Source organism: Bubalus bubalis, chromosome 2 (assembly GCF_019923935.1).
Source record: "Bubalus bubalis isolate 160015118507 breed Murrah chromosome 2, NDDB_SH_1, whole genome shotgun sequence".
Classification (NCBI taxonomy): domain Eukaryota; kingdom Metazoa; phylum Chordata; class Mammalia; order Artiodactyla; family Bovidae; genus Bubalus; species Bubalus bubalis.
In genome coordinates, this window is record NC_059158.1 from 75,914,632 (window position 1) to 75,931,409 (window position 16,778).

General features: G+C 42.9%; 1 protein-coding gene across 7 annotated transcripts in view; it reads right to left on the bottom strand.

Moving 5' to 3' along the window:
- The window catches only part of RAPGEF4 (Rap guanine nucleotide exchange factor 4), a 334,349-nt gene that overhangs the window by 158,031 nt on the left and 159,540 nt on the right, over positions 1–16,778 (bottom strand). The window lies entirely within an intron of this gene.

A 16,778-nucleotide genomic window follows, 5' to 3' on the forward strand; every position in this document is an offset into this window, starting at 1 on the left:
CTTTGTTGACAAAGTAATGTCTCTGCTTTTCAGTATGCTGTCTAGGTTGGTCATAACTTTCATTCCAAGGAGTAAGTATCTTTTAATTTCATGTCTGCAGTCACCATCTGCAGTGATTTTGGAGCCCAGAAAAATAAAGTCAGCTACTGTTTCCACTGTTTCCCCATCTATTTGTCATGAAGTGATGGGACCAGATGCCATAATCTTAGTTTTCTGAATGTTGAGCTTTAAGCCAACTTTTTCACTCTTTTCTTTTACTTTCATCAACTGGACCACAATCTTACACAAAAATTAACTCAAAGTGGATGAAAGTCTCAAAGACCTGAAACCATAAAACTCCTGGAAGAAATCATAGGCTGTAGGCTCCTTGACATTGGTCTTGGCAACGTGTTTTTTGGTTTGTTTTTTTTTTTATTTAACACCAAATGCAAAGGCAACCAGAGCAAAAATCAGTAAGTGGGACTACATCAAACTGAAAAGTATTTTCATGGCAAAGGAAACAATCAACAAATGAAAAGGCAAGGTATTAAATGGCAGAAAATGTTTACAAATCATATATCTGAAAGGGGTTAATATCCAAAATAAATGAATATAAAAAATGCAAACTCATAGATACAGAGAATAGACTGGTGACTGCCAGAGGTGGAGGGTGAAGCATAGGTGAAATGGGGTTTAAAACCTATTTCTGCAGAACCCAGAGCTCCTAGAGGACCCTCAGGCAAGGTAACACATAAGCAGAGCCTTCAGCTCCTATGGCAACTTGAGTGTCTTCACTTTTAGCTGATATAGAATTTAGAGTTCCAAGAGTAATTTCATTTGAAAGATGACTTTTGCTTCTGAAAACTAAAAGTCTACAAACAACAAGAGTAAATAATCTTTAAACTCCCAGCCAGAAAGATGCTATTCAGAGAAGGCATTTCTTCTTCCATGAAGAAATCAGCAAAGACCAAATTAGGATTTGCCTATGAAGTGCTGGGGAGGGGGAGAGGAATAAATTGGGAGATTTGGGACTGACACATACGTACCACTATATATAAAATAGATCACTAATAAGGACTTATTGTAGAGCACAGGGAATGCTACTCAATACTCTGTAATGGCCTATATGGGATAAGAATTTTTAAAAGAGTGGATATATGTATATGTATAATGGATTCACTTTTCTGCACAGCATAAACTAATACAACATTGTAAATCAACTATACTCCAAATTTAAAAAAAGAAAAAAAAAGAGTTCGACATCTATGGTTGTAGACTGGCCAAATGACAAGTTACCAACAGAATCGGAAGAACTAAGAATTTAACTAAGATGCATCATAGTGCAATGCTGACCACCTCCAGGTGAGGTGTACAGACCCCCAGTGTAGCACCCAGCAGGACAAGAGGAGGTGTGACAGGGGTTAACAGAAGCTCTCCCTAGAGCTTAAATTTTATTCTATGTCAAGCAGTTGAAAGGACTACTTTTATACTTTTATATTATGGAGCAGAAAACTAAATTTGCATACATTTTAAAGATTAAAGCATGCAACTTCAAAGAAATTTGAGCTTGCTGCTGGCTGCTTCTAGCTACAAAGGGTCTAGACCCCAGGCATTATGTATTGATTTCCTCTGCATTCAGAGAACTTCAGTGGAAAAACTCAAGTGCCTCTAATGTAATGGAAAGCATGCAGATGCTGGAATCACACAAGAATGGAGGCAATTCTGATTCTGCCACATGCTACCTATGTGAACTTAAGTAAGTTACCTCAGTTTCCTGGGTAAGGAACTTGGGATAATATCATCTATCTTTCAGGGCCAGTGAGGGGATGAGAAATAAACTCTAAAGAAGTGCCCAGCATATATTAGGGACTTACTAAATGATTGCTGATGATAATAAAAATAATAATGCTAATAATAATAATGAGGAGGAGGAGAAGAAACAACAATCAAGAATTGATCAAACAAATCCCAGTATATTTGATGATATATCCCGGACAGAGTCAGCAGCTTTAGGGAAAAATACTCTGTAGGTGACTTCTTATTACTGAGGCTGCTGATACACACACAACATAAAGACCCACAATACATCCACTGACCTGTCTACTAAAAGGAGTTGTAAAAACAACATCTTAAAGAGTAGATGTTCTTAAGTCGTTTTACAATATACTGCCTATTTTCATCGGAGAAGGCAATGGCACCCCACTCCAGTACTCTTGCCTGGAAAATCCCATGGATGGAGGAGCCTGGTAGGCTGCAGTCCATGGGGTCGCTAAGAGTCAGACACGACTGAGCGACTTCACTTTCACTTTTCACTTTCATGCATTGGAGAAGGAAATGGCAACCCACTCCAGCGTTCTTGCCTGGAGAATCCCAGGGACGGGGGAGCCTGGTGGGCTGCCATCTATGGGGTCACACCGAGTCGGACACGACTGAAGTGACTTGGCAACAGCAGCAGCCTATTTTCATACCCACATGGTAAAATAGTCCAAGGAGAAAGGAAGAGCACAAGAGAGTAAACCCAGAAATAACTGAACAAAAATCAGTGAAACCTTGTAGCCATCAGAACAGGTTTTGGTTTACCAAATCTTTAAAAAAATTCTCTAAATTACAATTGGCCAGTTTATAAGGCAAAGTCAGTGCATGGAAGAAGTCCTCAGGCTAGAGAGGCTAGAAGGCTGTCCTAGATGGAGGGGAGAGATGTGCCACTGGCTATCTTAATGTTTTCTGAGAAAGCTGAGAAAAGACAAAGTATGACAGTCTTAGGAAAGTTAAAACCTGGTCCATCTCTCAGCTCCTTCACTACCCCGTCAAGGCTACTGAGCAATGCTGGCTGGAAGGCTGATAGAGCAGCCACCAGGCCAAGAGGGGTAACCCAACTCTGCTCCAGAGTCTGGAGCCCCAGCCTGGGCCGCTCCGTCCCAGAGCAGGGAACACTTCTCCACACAGTGGCTCCACATGGCCCAGCTGTAGCCCAGCCACCAGATACAAAAGTCGGGCGGCATGAGCTGGAGGATCAGGCATAGTCGAGAATGTCACATTCTAAAGGCCAGTCTCAATTTGCCAAGCAGGGGACCTCCCTGGAGATCAGTGGCTAAGACTTCACCTTCCAATGCAAGGGGTGCAGGTTGCAACCCAGGTCAGGGAGTTAAGATCCTACAGGCCTCGTGGCCAAAAGAACAAAAACATAAAACAGAAGCAATATTGTCACAAATTCTATAAAGCCTTTAAAAATGGTTCACGTTAAAAAAAAAACAAACTTAAAAATTTGCCAAACCGGACTCACAGAGAATAAAGGAAGGCAGGCAGCTTGAACCCTGGCTGAATCCTCTGTGACGAGAGAAGGGGTCCCTGTAGGGCAGAACTCTCCACCCTGGAGGTCGAGACCTTCCTAACACACTGAGGCCTTTCCTAGATGTTCTCTGAGCTGCTGCCCGCTGCCAAGGCATCTAGGCTGCCGGCGTGCTACGGTCACCACTTTCCCAGCAGCCAGAGACCTCGGCTTCCAATACAGGCCTTCCCAGCAACTGTCCCCTTTCACCACCAACTCCATCTACCTAGGAGATCATCAAGTTGTAGGAAAAGCATAAATACCATCCTTAGGTTGGGATATCAGCACTAGAAAAACATGACAAACAGGAAGTCATGAGGACTATGGACAGGCCTGGCTGTAAACACCTGAGGGTAGGAGGGATGCACGTGTGCTCAGAACAGGGACACGCTCCTGACAGCCCGTGGTGGGCAGTGTCCAGGGTTGGGGAAGAATAGAGGGCACTGCATCGGTGGTGTGGGGATATGTCCTGCCATCATGTACCAGTCATTACATCTGTAGGTTCCCCCCAAGTATTAAAGCTGGGTTCATGAAATGTAATGACAAACAGGTCACCTGGACTTTCTCTGAAAACATCCTGAGTATGTGGTAGAATAACTTGGAACAGGGATATAAAATTTAGGCTCCCCCCTTTTTGTCTGTTTCTTGGCAATAGTTGCTTCTTTACAACTTCCATATGTTATGTAAGGTATGGTGGGGAAACGGACATAGCACACTGCTCTAAAGTCCCAGAGATCTGGAGAATTTTTAAATGTGTGAAGCATAGATGAGAGAGGAGAAACACAAAGTGGTTGTAAAGGGAAATCTCCCAGGAGAATTTCCCTGTTTACCCTTTTAGAGCCGTATGGACTGCTGCTCTCACAGCAGGTCACTGGCTGGACCAGTTCACCTCTTATGCCAACTTCTTTTGTTTCCTTGTTTCTTGATTTCTATGGCATTGACCTCACAGGGCACAAAGAACTTTCATCGCCTCTTCTTCAGTGATGTTTAATTCATCCTTTGGCTCTAGTACAGCTATTTCTAAATGTAGGCAAAACTCGGCTTGCCAACTCATGGCCATTTTAAATTCATGAGCAACCTGCAAGAGCCATAGTTTGGAGGGTGATAAAGACAACAATAACTCTAATGGAGGAAGTTTTCCAAACCTGAATCACTTAGGAATCCTCGAGTAAAGCCTGAGTAAGATGATACTGCAAGTGAGCAAATACAGTCTCCCTCCAAAATCTGTTTGAAATTCTCTCTCCTACTGGCCTGCGAAGGTGCCGAGATCCCAACCAAAAGGTGGAGGGACCCTCGAGTACTCTCAGGTGAGATCAGGGCTGCAAAGAATACAGTTAGGCAGCCCTCGCTCGATCACAGAGATGAAGTCAGATTAGCCCTGAAGGAAAGGAAGGGAAAAATGCATTCACTTGGTCAAGGGGACAAGAGAGGCACAGTGGGGTCCTCACAGAGGGGTCCTCATGGGCTTTGCATCTAGTGAGGGGACAGCCATTCTCATCTGATCATACAGTCATCTCAGTGCAGGAGCTAGAAGGAAAAAAATACACTGAAAATGTGGCTGGGTGGTGGAGCATGGGGCAAGTTCAGATATGGGGCTCCGGGCAAGGACATGGAATATGAGACTGAGGAGGCTTGGAGGTAAGAACCAGGGGGCCTTCCAGGTAGAGGGAACAGGGGTGGTGTGGAGACAAAGAAGTGTGTCTGGCAAGAGAGGGGAAGTCACTGTGGATAGAGCAGTGCTCGGGCCAAATGGCAAGGCTGGGAGGCCATGATGGAGGTTTGGAACATTATCCTCGTACAACTGGAAGCAGTTAAAGTGGAGAAGTGACAAGGGCAGATATGTGTTTTTAAAAGATCATTCTGGCTGCTGTGTGGAGAATGGTTTTGATGGGAAAACAAGAAAGGCATGAAGCCCTTAAAGGGAGGACAGGCCTGGATGTGGCCCCTCAAAGGGGCCTGAGTCTAGGGGAGAAGGAAGAGAGAGGAACGTGGACAGAGGGTGGTAAAGACCCTTTGTTCCTCAAGGTCAAACAATCTCCAACCACTTAGACTTACTGATAATAAAGACTCAGATTTCTTGTTGAAGCATGCTCAACACACGTGCACTTTTAATATGACTAAAAGGTTGGGGGATTTCAGGGGACTCACTGGAATGATTATGTTAATAATTCTAAGTTAGTGCACACCCTGCATCTTTGAGTATGATTTAGTTAGCCATGTGATTCAGTTAGCCACTCAACTTTGACTGAATTAGCCATGAGCTTCTCTTAGAAACATTCAGATTGAGAGGCAGACACACAGTAGGTCAACGCTACTTAATTTAGTCATAAAATAATGGCTCTGGAGCTGTTACTGCACAGGAAATCCTCCTCACCTCTCTTTTTGCTAAGCCCGAACTTACCACAGTCCATCTAATGTATAAATGAGATTATGAGCACTGTCTCTACATAGCTGCTGCCTCCTTGTTTATAGAAAAACCTACTGATTGACATTTTATGTAACTATATTTGTCTTCAAAGTGATGATATATAGTCATTCTCGATTAAAATGATCAAGCCCAGTGCTTATGAAACTAACAAGAATATTGTAAAACATATCATGGGAACAGGCAAATTTCAAGTAAGTGTTTAAATGTTGACACAGAATTAGGATGCATCAGTCATTTAAAAACCTAAAATAAAGGATCATTTCACAGAAAGTAATAGCCTGAAACTGTCATAAGAACACAGAAGAAGCTACCAACATTTTGGTTTTGTTTTCTTGCTCTACAATATACTTTATAAAGGGCAGCAGGGAGAGCAGGAGGCGGATGGTAAGGAGTGATTCGGGAGGTGCTATGGTCTGGATGCATCCCCTCAAATTCATATGTTGAAATTCTAACACCCAACGTAATGTTGTTAGGAGGTAGGACCTGTGGGAGGTGTTTAAGTGTGAGAATGAAGGATCAGCGCTCTTCTGAGAGTGCCCTAGCCCTTCCTGCCAGGTGGGGACACAACGAGGAGTGTGCATTGCATCCCGAGAGGACCCTCAGCAGAGGACTGGAACCCTGACCTCAGACTGCCCACCTCCACAACTGGGAAGAATAATTTTCTGTTGTTTAAAAGCCACCCCGTCTGTGCGATTTTGCTATTGCAGCCCGAACAGACTAAGACAGTGGGGTAGGAGGACTTTTCCTGGCCCAAACAGATACCTAACTTCCCAATTGAGAGGCACTTCTTTAGTTTTTTACTTTGTCCCTCAAAACTTGAAACCACTGGGTCACAAGCACTATGCATTTCTGTGCTTATTTCCTCTAGAAGCATCCACCAGCTTCCCAGCTGTCCTATCTCCTTAATCCCAACCCTACCCTGAAAGCCCAGGGGGCATACAGGATTCCAGCTTTTGCCTATTCATGAGTGGACAACAGCAGGGCCTTTTTCCTCTTTCGGATGTTGACAGAGCTCCACAGCCTGGAGTCGGCCACTTTCCAGCTTCACATATGCTAGACCTTTGGAGCCTTTGTACTTGAACTTACTCCTAACTCCTGCAGGGTTCTGCTCACACACATGGTGCCTTACTTTCTCCGTCTCCTTTCACAGGTAACATTTCTATTCTACTCCAAGTTGTGGTAAACAACCTTGAGACATCCTTGTCAATCCAATACACACTGACTGCCTATATCTGGAGAATCATGGTAATACAGCCCTGGTGGTTCTGGAAGCTTCTGTCTCTTATGGAATACTGTACCCCTTGAATCCCTTGAGTGGTTCCTGGTTCCTGTCATCTCTGCATGTTAGATCATCCTGAACTTTTTGCTTTTAAAGAAGGGACAGGAGAAGCATGAAGATCAGTTGATGCTGATAAAACAAGACCTAAACTCAACTCATCAAAAATCTCTAAATACTAATCAATTTTGTTATTTAAAAGAATGTACAGTGGGATAGAGCAGCCGGTCTGCTCTACCAGAATTAGCACCAAAATGCACTCGTTAGTGAAAATTTAGTTTTAAGAGACCCATGTATGAATCTAGCTGGAAAAAATTGGCAGCCATATATAAATAGCTGATGGTAGAAAATGATTCATTTTATATATCCAACTTATTTTTTTCATATTTCTGCCTATTGCTGTTGCTTTCTAAGCCACATTTTTAAATAAGTTTGCCTTTTGATTTTGTTCTAACTACCATCTCTATCTCCCACTCTTCCTCTCTAGTATAAAAATTGTTATTACTATAAAATTTACAAAGTGAAGTGAAGTCGCTCAGTCGTGTCTGACTCTTTACGACACCATGGACTGTAGTCCATCAGGCTCCTCCATCCACGGGAGTCTCCAGGCAAGAACACTGGAGTGGGTTGCCATTTCCTTCTCCAGGGGATCTTCCCGACCCAGGGATCAAACCCAGGTCTCCCACATTTTGGGCAGACGCTTTAACCTCTGAGCCACCAGGGAAGCCCGTTCTAAAAAATTTAAACTACATAGTTTGTAAAATGAAAGAAACGATTCTCCCCTTTCACTCCCCTCCACCTACAGACCTACCCAGCTGCTGCTGCTGCTAAGTCGCTTCAGTCGTGCCCGACTCTGTGCGACCCCATAGACGGCAGCCCACCAGGCTCCCCCGTCCCTGGGATTCTCCAGGCAACAACACTGGAGTGGGTTGCCATTTCCTTCTCCAATGCATGAAAGTGAGAAGTGAAAGTGAAGTCGCTCAGTCATGTCCCACTCTGAGCGACCCCATGGACTGCAGCCTATCAGGCTCCTCCGTCCATGGGACTTTCCAGGCAAGAGTACCGGAATGGGGTGCCATTGCCTTCTCCGACCTACCCCGCTACCGCTGAGTTAACCACTGCTGACACTCACTTCTTCTGTGGATCATATGGTACATTACAGTTCGTCCTTTTTTTCCCTCTCCAATAATATATTTTGGATAGCTTTTGCTATCAGAACACATTTTACTATTATTGCTTTCTTGTTAGACACGTCATTTTTTTGGGCTACACTCCCATTTAGCCCAATTGGGGGAAATCTGGAAAATATATTCAGTCTGCACTGGCAACAGATCTTCTCTGAGTTTCAGGTAAAAAGATAAAGATCATATACACAGATCTTATCACATGGTGATTTCAGTTGTATTCTTGACAATGAGATAGAACTGTAAAAATTTAATTCCAAGGCCAACAAATATGCAAGCATATCACTCAGAAAATGTCTTTGATCTTTCTGATGGCTTTATCTAATTGGTGTCATTATGTTGTAACTCCATTGACTGCCAACTGCATTTTTTTGTAAACTTGGCAAAGGCTTCCCATGTCATACATTTGAAGAAAAAACATTGCCTGTGCTCTCTCCCCCAAGACTGTCAGAAGAGAAAAAGAAATTTAATTAAATTTCAATCTCTGACAGTTTAAAATAATAGAACAGAAATTATAAGACATTATGGATGGTGGCTGAATATTGTTAGTGTTAAAAGGAACCAGATTTACTGATTTTGATAACAGTGTTATGGGTTATATAAGAAAATGTCCTTGTTCTACTGGAACATACCCTGAAATATTTAATATTTAGGAATACAGGGAATACAATGTCTCAACAAATGATTCAGAAAAAAATTAAAAAGAGACAAAGAATGATAAAGCAAATGGGGCAAAATGTAAATAATTGGCAGAATTGAAACAAAAGGCTTAGGGGAATACTTCATATTATTCTGAGTATATTTAAAATAATAATAAAATTAAAAGTTTCCAAGAAATGACAAGAAACCAGAGTTGAAACTCTAGATGATTACTCTCAGGGCATTTGGGGGCTTCCCTGGTGACTCAGATGGTAAAGAATCTGCCTGCAATGCGGGAGACTTGGGTTCGATCCCTGGGTCTGGAAGATTCCCCTGGAGCAGGGAATGGTTACCTACTCCACTGTTCTTGTCTGGAGAAGGCCAATCTGGCGGGCTACAGTCCCTGGGGCCACAGAGTCAAACACGCCCGAGCGGACACACTTGGTGCCTTTATTCTGTCAACATCAGCCTCCCCCAACTCAGCTCACTTACAGGCTCCGCCCCCAGTTTGTAGGTCCAGCGGCCTCTGCCTCTCCTGCGGATGGTTACCGAAGCGGAAGCCCTGTCCCTACCAGCTGGGAAGATCCAGAGCGGCCCCTGGATGTCTAGGTGTCTAGCCTGTGGGTCGGAGGGGTGCGGGGGTGGAAAGGGCTACAGAGTCACAGCGTCGCCCAGATCCCACCCGGTGTGCTTGGTCCCATTGCTGGGCTTTGACCCTGACTTCGTATGTGTCCATTCCTTTGCTGTCCAAGTCCGACTCTCAGTGAAGTCCACAGCCTGCTTGTCCTCGTCGGTCCCTTCCCTGGAAGGAATTTCTTGTCCCTTGTATCTCTAATTCTAGGCTGGAATACTGCCCAACCTTGACTGACGACTCCAAACTGCAATGCAATCACTTGGCCCAGTTTTCGTTTGTTCTTCCTCTGCTGGCAAACTTTTCTCTAGGCCCCAGCCACCAGACCAGAGGACCCTCTTGGTCTCAATGCCATCCTGGATCAAGTGGGACTTTTCTGGGCTCTTCTAGTAGTCACTTTGATTGCTGGCCACAGCCCTCAGGGGTCAGCCTTACAGCTTCTGTGCCCAGGTTTTCCAGGAAGTGCCTTCTGTTTTCCTTGTATTCTCCACTCTGGGCTCTCTTGAGGCCTGAGGACACCAGCTGTTCCATCTCCAGTGCAGGCAGAGCTGAGGAGTCCAACTGTCCTACACAGAGTAACCTCTGATCACACACAAACACAGGCTGATTTCTGCTGCAATCTAGAAACTCAACTTCAAATGTCAACTCTCAGAAAATAGCTACACTGGGCTTTCCTATAAATTCTTTCTCTAGCACTACAAGGAAAGAAACAACCTTTCCACCAATCAACACAAAATCTAAACAATGATACAAGTGTGCTGTGCTTATGAAAACCCAAAGTATAAAACATGAATTTGTGTTTTCCAACACTTGTAATATGTAAATATTCTTGATTTTATTACAGGTTTAAATAAAATTCTTGATGATTTAAAAATATCACATTTTGCCCCAATCTATATGGGGTTTCCCTGGTGGCTCATCAGATAAGTAAAGAATCTGCCTGCAATGCGGGAGACCTGGGTTTGATCCCTGGGTCAGGAAGATAACCTGGAGGGGAGCAAGGCAATCCACTCCAGTATTCTTGCTTGGAGAATCCCCATGGACAGAGGAGCCTGGTGGGCTACAGTCCATGGGGTCTCAAAGAATCAGGCACGACTAAACCACTAAGCACAGCACATATGGACATGGTTTTTGGCTCAGACAGTAAAGACTCTGCATGCAATGCAGGAAACCCCGGGTCTGATTCCTGGGTCAGGCAGATCTCTTGGAGAAGGGAATGTCTACCCACTCCAGTATTCTTGCCTGGAGAATTCCATGGACAGAGGAGGCTGGCAGGCTAAAGTCCATGGGGCTACAAAGAGTCAGACATGACTAACTAATACTTTCACACTACTTTCATTGAATACACTGAGGTATATTTAGGCTGGGAGAAAAAAACTAAAACACATCGCATCAGAGATTTAGAACGATTTGGAAAGAAAACTTCAGGGGGTGGAGGGGCACCTTATTAAATACTCCTTATAAGCTTCACTAGAGAAGGCAATGGCACCCCACTCCAGTACTCTTGCCTGGAAAATCCCATGGGCAGAGGAGCCTGGTAGGCTGCAGTCCATGGAGTTGCTAAGAGTCAGACACGACTGAGCAACTTCACTTTCACTTTTCACTTTCATGCCTTGGAGAAGGTAATGGCAACCTACTCCAGTGTTCTTGCCTGGAGAATCCCAGGGACGGGGGAGCCTGGTGGGCTGCCATCTATGGGGTTGCACAGAGTCGGACACGACTGAAGCGACTTAGCAGCAGTGGCGGCAGCAGCATAAGCCTCACTGGGAGAGGAGATATTGCCAACTACATTTCCACACAGCACACAGCTGATGTGGACAAAAAAGGATTCTTCCTGTAGTGAAAATGTCAAGCTGAAAATGGCACCCTTAAGGAGAGATGTGGGGACACCCATGAGGAGGGCACTCAAGTGAGGGACCCTGAATCTGGACCCTGGGACCTGTAAAGAGTCTTGTCTGAACCTTCTCTGCCCACCGTCAACCTCCTACCAAATGACGACATTCTGGTTCATCTTTGATCTTTCCTCCAAGCAGAGATGGGTCAGTCCAGCCTGTCTACATCCCAAAGAGCTGGGACTCCTGCCCAAGTGCCTCTTCATTGCCCATATGGGTGTAGGGAGCTGGTCAAAGGTAAGGAAATTAATCTAAAAGAAAATGCTGACTGGAGGGGGCCTGTCCAAATGCGCCCACAGAGCAATGGGGGCCTGGAGAAAGGTATGGAGTTGTGGGGGAGGGTGGAGAGAAGAAAGCACCAACAGAGTGACTCAAAGCCAGGTGATGTGGAGTGTGTGTGTGGGGGTGCTGGGTGGCTGGTGGGGTGCACTCAGAGGTACAGGACTCGGCAACCATGCTGGACTTCCTGGCTTTCCTACGCTGATCCCAGCTTCTCCCTTCTCAAGTGTGGCCCTCCTTGCCATCTGGTTATCTATGGTGATCTCCACCTCCCTTTCAGATTGTTGTCGTGATCTTGTTTTGACAATCTTCCATCCGGATGTTTGAACTCTAAACCCCCAATCTCCTATATGGAAATCCTCTTGGTACCTACATCCCTATTCTCAGCTTGGATCCACTTCTGGCCACTGGTTCTCCTGCTATGCCCATCCCAAACCAGACTCCACATAGTTGGGCTCAGGTTGCTCCAATGCCCACCTTCCAGCCTGCAGGCCCACCCCTCTGATGCTGCCAAATAACATGGTTCCTCCTAACATCTCAGCCCCAAACTTGTCACGCTGCCGTTTATGCTTCTCAGCTGCAGTTGACAAGACAGTTCTCTGCATACTGTAAAGTACCATGCAGATTAAATACAGTTGCTCTGCCATGAAGCTAAGATACAAACTGGAGAAGGCAACTCCAAAGATGAGAATTTCTATTTAAAAGCATCCTAGAGAATGTCCACCTTCATTTCATTAGTTTACCCAAAGCTGAGTCTGCAGAAAACACTAACTGGTGTGGTTTGTCTTTTTGGGGTGACAAAAATGTTCTAAAATGGACTGTGGTAATGGTACTACAACATACTAAAAGCTATTGAATCGCACACTGTAAGTGGACAAATGGTATGTCTGTGTATTGTGTCACATTAATGCTGCTTAAAAGAAAGAAAACCCTAAATGGTCTACAGGATGTGATCCTAACTTACCCACTATTTCCACCTGGCTGTCGGAGGGAGGGATCAGACAAAGATGTCATTTTCCAGAAATCCTGGGTGGGCTCTGCTGAAGCATATACCCTGATTTTACCTGCATGAAGCCCCAGGCTGACCATCCCTCCTGCAGGCAGCTCCCCACGCAGGAACACTGCACACCAAGAGGATTGGCATGTGTAGGTTTCTTGATGTCTATAGCATGCAGAGCTACGCCCACTTTTTTCAGCATTTGATTTTTCCAAACAAAAGGAGAAACCAAGCACATAAAACCCAACAGTGAATTGATGAGCAACTTTGCATATATATAGAATTTCCAGGCAATAAAGCATGCTCTCCAACAAGCTTGTCTTTGTTTAGAGGAAAATTATGCTTTGCTTTCACACAATGCCCTCTGCCAAGCCCGGTGTGCCCTCCTAATTTAAATTAGTCTTTCAATTGTATGATCGTTCCAAAAGAAACTAATTTTCACTACACTCATTCAGGGAACTTAACCAAAACTTGCATTTTTGTTGAGGGAGGTGGCAAACCCACACAGTGAGGTTTTCTGCTTTGCCACAGTTTTAAGATTAATCATTTTCTGAATATCTATAAATATTATTTTGATTATGTGAATGGCTTTAAATAGCTGTTTATGAAAAACTCACAATACTGTAAGTCTGCAAAGAAATAAGCCTAATATAAAATGTGAGCAAGAGAATGATACCCAAATTGCACAATTATATTCTAATTTGTAGATTATAATTCAGTGTGCCGTAATAATTTATCCTGAAAATTATGTTATCTCAAAAAGAAAGATTAAAAACCTGATTAAGATAACTTTTCTCACAAATCCTAAAACACTTCATTCCCTGGGTAATTTCATTCTGTCCTGCCTCAATAAGGACATTTCAAATCAAAGACCTCAGACGGAAGGTTAATAAATCTTGACGGCTTCAATAGGCTGTTTTCTTATTGTATGTTAAATTCTGTGTGAAGTTCAGCAGTTCATATAATCTGGCATGAAATGGAGGCTTTAAAAAAAAAGTTTAGAACTTGGCTATTCAAAAAATGTTTTAATGGTATCTATTCCTCACTACTGGGATATTTCCCAGAAAGGGCTCCATTTCACTATAATTTTTTCTAAACAGAGCTATGATAGAAGGGAATACCACGACCTTGGGGAGCATGAGAAATCTGATCAACAGTGGCTTAAATTTTTTTTAATTGTCATAAATATACAGCTCATTCTATAAATTCAAAATCTGGACAAGTCAATCATTCTAAATGGCTTTGGGGCAAATTCTGTTTGTTTTTTTTTTTTTTGGAGAAAGTGTTATTTTTATCCTTTGCCTTTCTAATTCCCTCCTTCCCTATACAAAACAAGATATTCATCTCTGAATGCCCTTGGTAACCTAAGCATATATATCTTGGGGACAAATTACGTCAGCATAAAGTTCAGAATTGGCAGTCTCAGAGAACAGAGTCAGACGTAGGTTTGCTATTTAGAGAATTAAACCATTTTAGTGATAATTAAAATCACAGAAAATTATGAATGGAACTCAGGAAATACACCTTTTTTGGCAAGTTCATATAGGTCACAAATCAATATATACAGTTTAATCTCAGGTACAGCAGGCATTGTAAAGTTTCACCAAAAGCAAGGAGTAAGTGAACACTCAACTCTTGGGTAGGGGAGGCTGCAAAGGTGGAAAAAGGGTCTTAGATGCCTTAAAAAATATTCCCTGGCTCTCTTTTCTAGCAGTTGCCTGTGACAAGTTCCAAAGAGCCGAAGTTTTAATTAAATACTGTGGAAAAGTAGGATGCCACATCCCTTAAAAAAAAAAATCAGAGTGGCTCACAACAGGACAGGGAATCAAGAGTAAGTGCTAAAAGCAGAATCCAGCTGTTGTCTCAAAAAGATTAAAAACAAAGAAGAATTGAAAACATTAAAGCAAAATGGTCGCAGGGATGCTGCCAAGGGAGCATTTAAAACAGACACAGAAAGTAACAACAAATCGCTCCCCTCTCTGCCACCTTCCCTCACATACCAGAAGCCATAGGGAGAGCTCGAAAGAAAATTCAAAACACACTTCTTCTGTTTGGTATACTTTGAAGATGCTCAGAGGACAAAGCATCAATCAGTCAATTAACACATAGAAAGTTTAAGACAGTTCAAGTCCAATTTTGTGATAATTATTATATAATGTTCATTGCCCACTTTAGAGGCCAAAATAGTGTGTGAAAATGCCTAAGTAAGTAGGAGCTTTTTTCAAAAGGTTGTCACACACTGGTATAAGAAAACAGATGGCAAGACATATATGCCATTATTTTGGGCTTCTCTGAAATGCCCCCTTGGAGCAAAGATTTCAGCACCCACCTCTCACAATGTCACAGATGAGCTTTCTCTTCTCATTAAAATTTTATTCTTGCAGTCAGTCTCAAAGCTCATGGCAAACTAAATTCCTATTCAGACTGAAATGAATGAATCATTTTTTCCCCTACTTTTCCAGAGTCACTTATATGCACTTCCAAAATAAATCTTTGGCTTTTTACAAAGTGACTCTTCTACTCTGTCTCACTGAATCCTTTTCCCTAGAAGGAAGGGAAGTGGGAGGGGATGAGGAAGGAAAGGAAGGCAAGGAAGAAAAACATAAAAACCAGAATTATAACCAGGATAAAGTTTAGCCCTGATTTTCTACTGTAAGCCTTACAGTAAAAGGTAGTTTAAAATTCGGATTCAATACTAGCAAGTTAATTGATGTAATACACTACATTAACAAAATGAAGGATAAAAATCATATTATCATCTCAACAAATATAGAAAGAGCATTTGACAAAACTCATCATCCTTTCAAAATAAAAAACTCTCAACAAAGTGGGTATAGAGGGAACACACCTCAATATAAAGGCCATACACGACAAACCCACAGCTAATATCATATTCAACATAAAAAGCTGAAATCTTTTCCTCTATGATCAGAATGCCCATTCTCACCACTTTTATTAAACATGGTATTGGAAGTCCTAGTCAAAGCAATTATGCAAGAAAAAAAATAAAAGAAGCATTCATACCCTAAAAGAGAAATAAAACTGTTATTATTTACATATGATATACATTTATACACATATATAATGCTGGATCATTGAAAAAGCGAGAGAGTTCCAGAAAAACACCTACTTCTGCTTTATTGACTATGCCAAAGCCTTTGACTGGGTGGATCACAATAAACTGTGGAAAATTCTGAAAGAGATGGGAATACCAGACCATCTGATCTGCCTCTTGAGAAACCTATATGCAGGTCAGGAAGCAACAGTTAGAACTGGACATGGAACAACAGACTGGTTCCAATTAGGAAAAGGAGGACGTCAAGGCTATATATTGTCACCCTGCTTATTTAACTTATATGCAGAGTACATCATGAGAAACGCTGGGCTGGAAGAAGCACAAGCTGGAATCAAGATTGCTGGGAGAAATATCAATAACCTCAGATATGCAGATGACACCACCCTTATGGCAGAAAGTGAAGAGGAACTCAAAAGCCTCTTGATGAAAGTGAAAGAGGAGAGTGAAAAAGTTGGCTTAAAGCTCAACATTCAGAAAACGAAGATCATGGCATCTGGTCCCATCACTTCATGGGAAATAGATGGGGAAACAGTGGAAACAGTGTCAGACTTTATATTTTTGGGCTCCAAAATCACTGCAGATGGTTACTTCAGTCATGAAATTAAAAGACACTTACTCCTCAGAAAAAAAGTTATGACCAACCTAGATAGCATATTGAAAAGCAGAGACATTACTTTGCCAACAAAGGTCCGTCTAGTCAAGGCTATGGTTTTTCCAGTTGTCATGTATGGATGTGAGAGTTGGACTGTGAAAGCTGAGCACTGAAGAATTGATGCTTTTGAACTGTGGTGTTGGAGGAGACTCTTGAGAGTCCCTTGGACTGCAAGGAGATCCAACCAGTCCATTCTAAAGGAGATCAGCCCTGGGTGTTCTTTGGAAGGAATGATGCTAAAGCTGAAACTCCAGTACTTTGGCTACCTCATGCGAAGAGTTGACTCATTGGAGAAGACTCTGATGCTGGGAGGCATTGGGGCAGGAGGAGAAGGGGACAACAGAGGATGAGATGGCTGGATGGCATCACCAACTCGATGGACGTGAGTTTGAGTGAACTCTGGGAGTTGGTGATGGA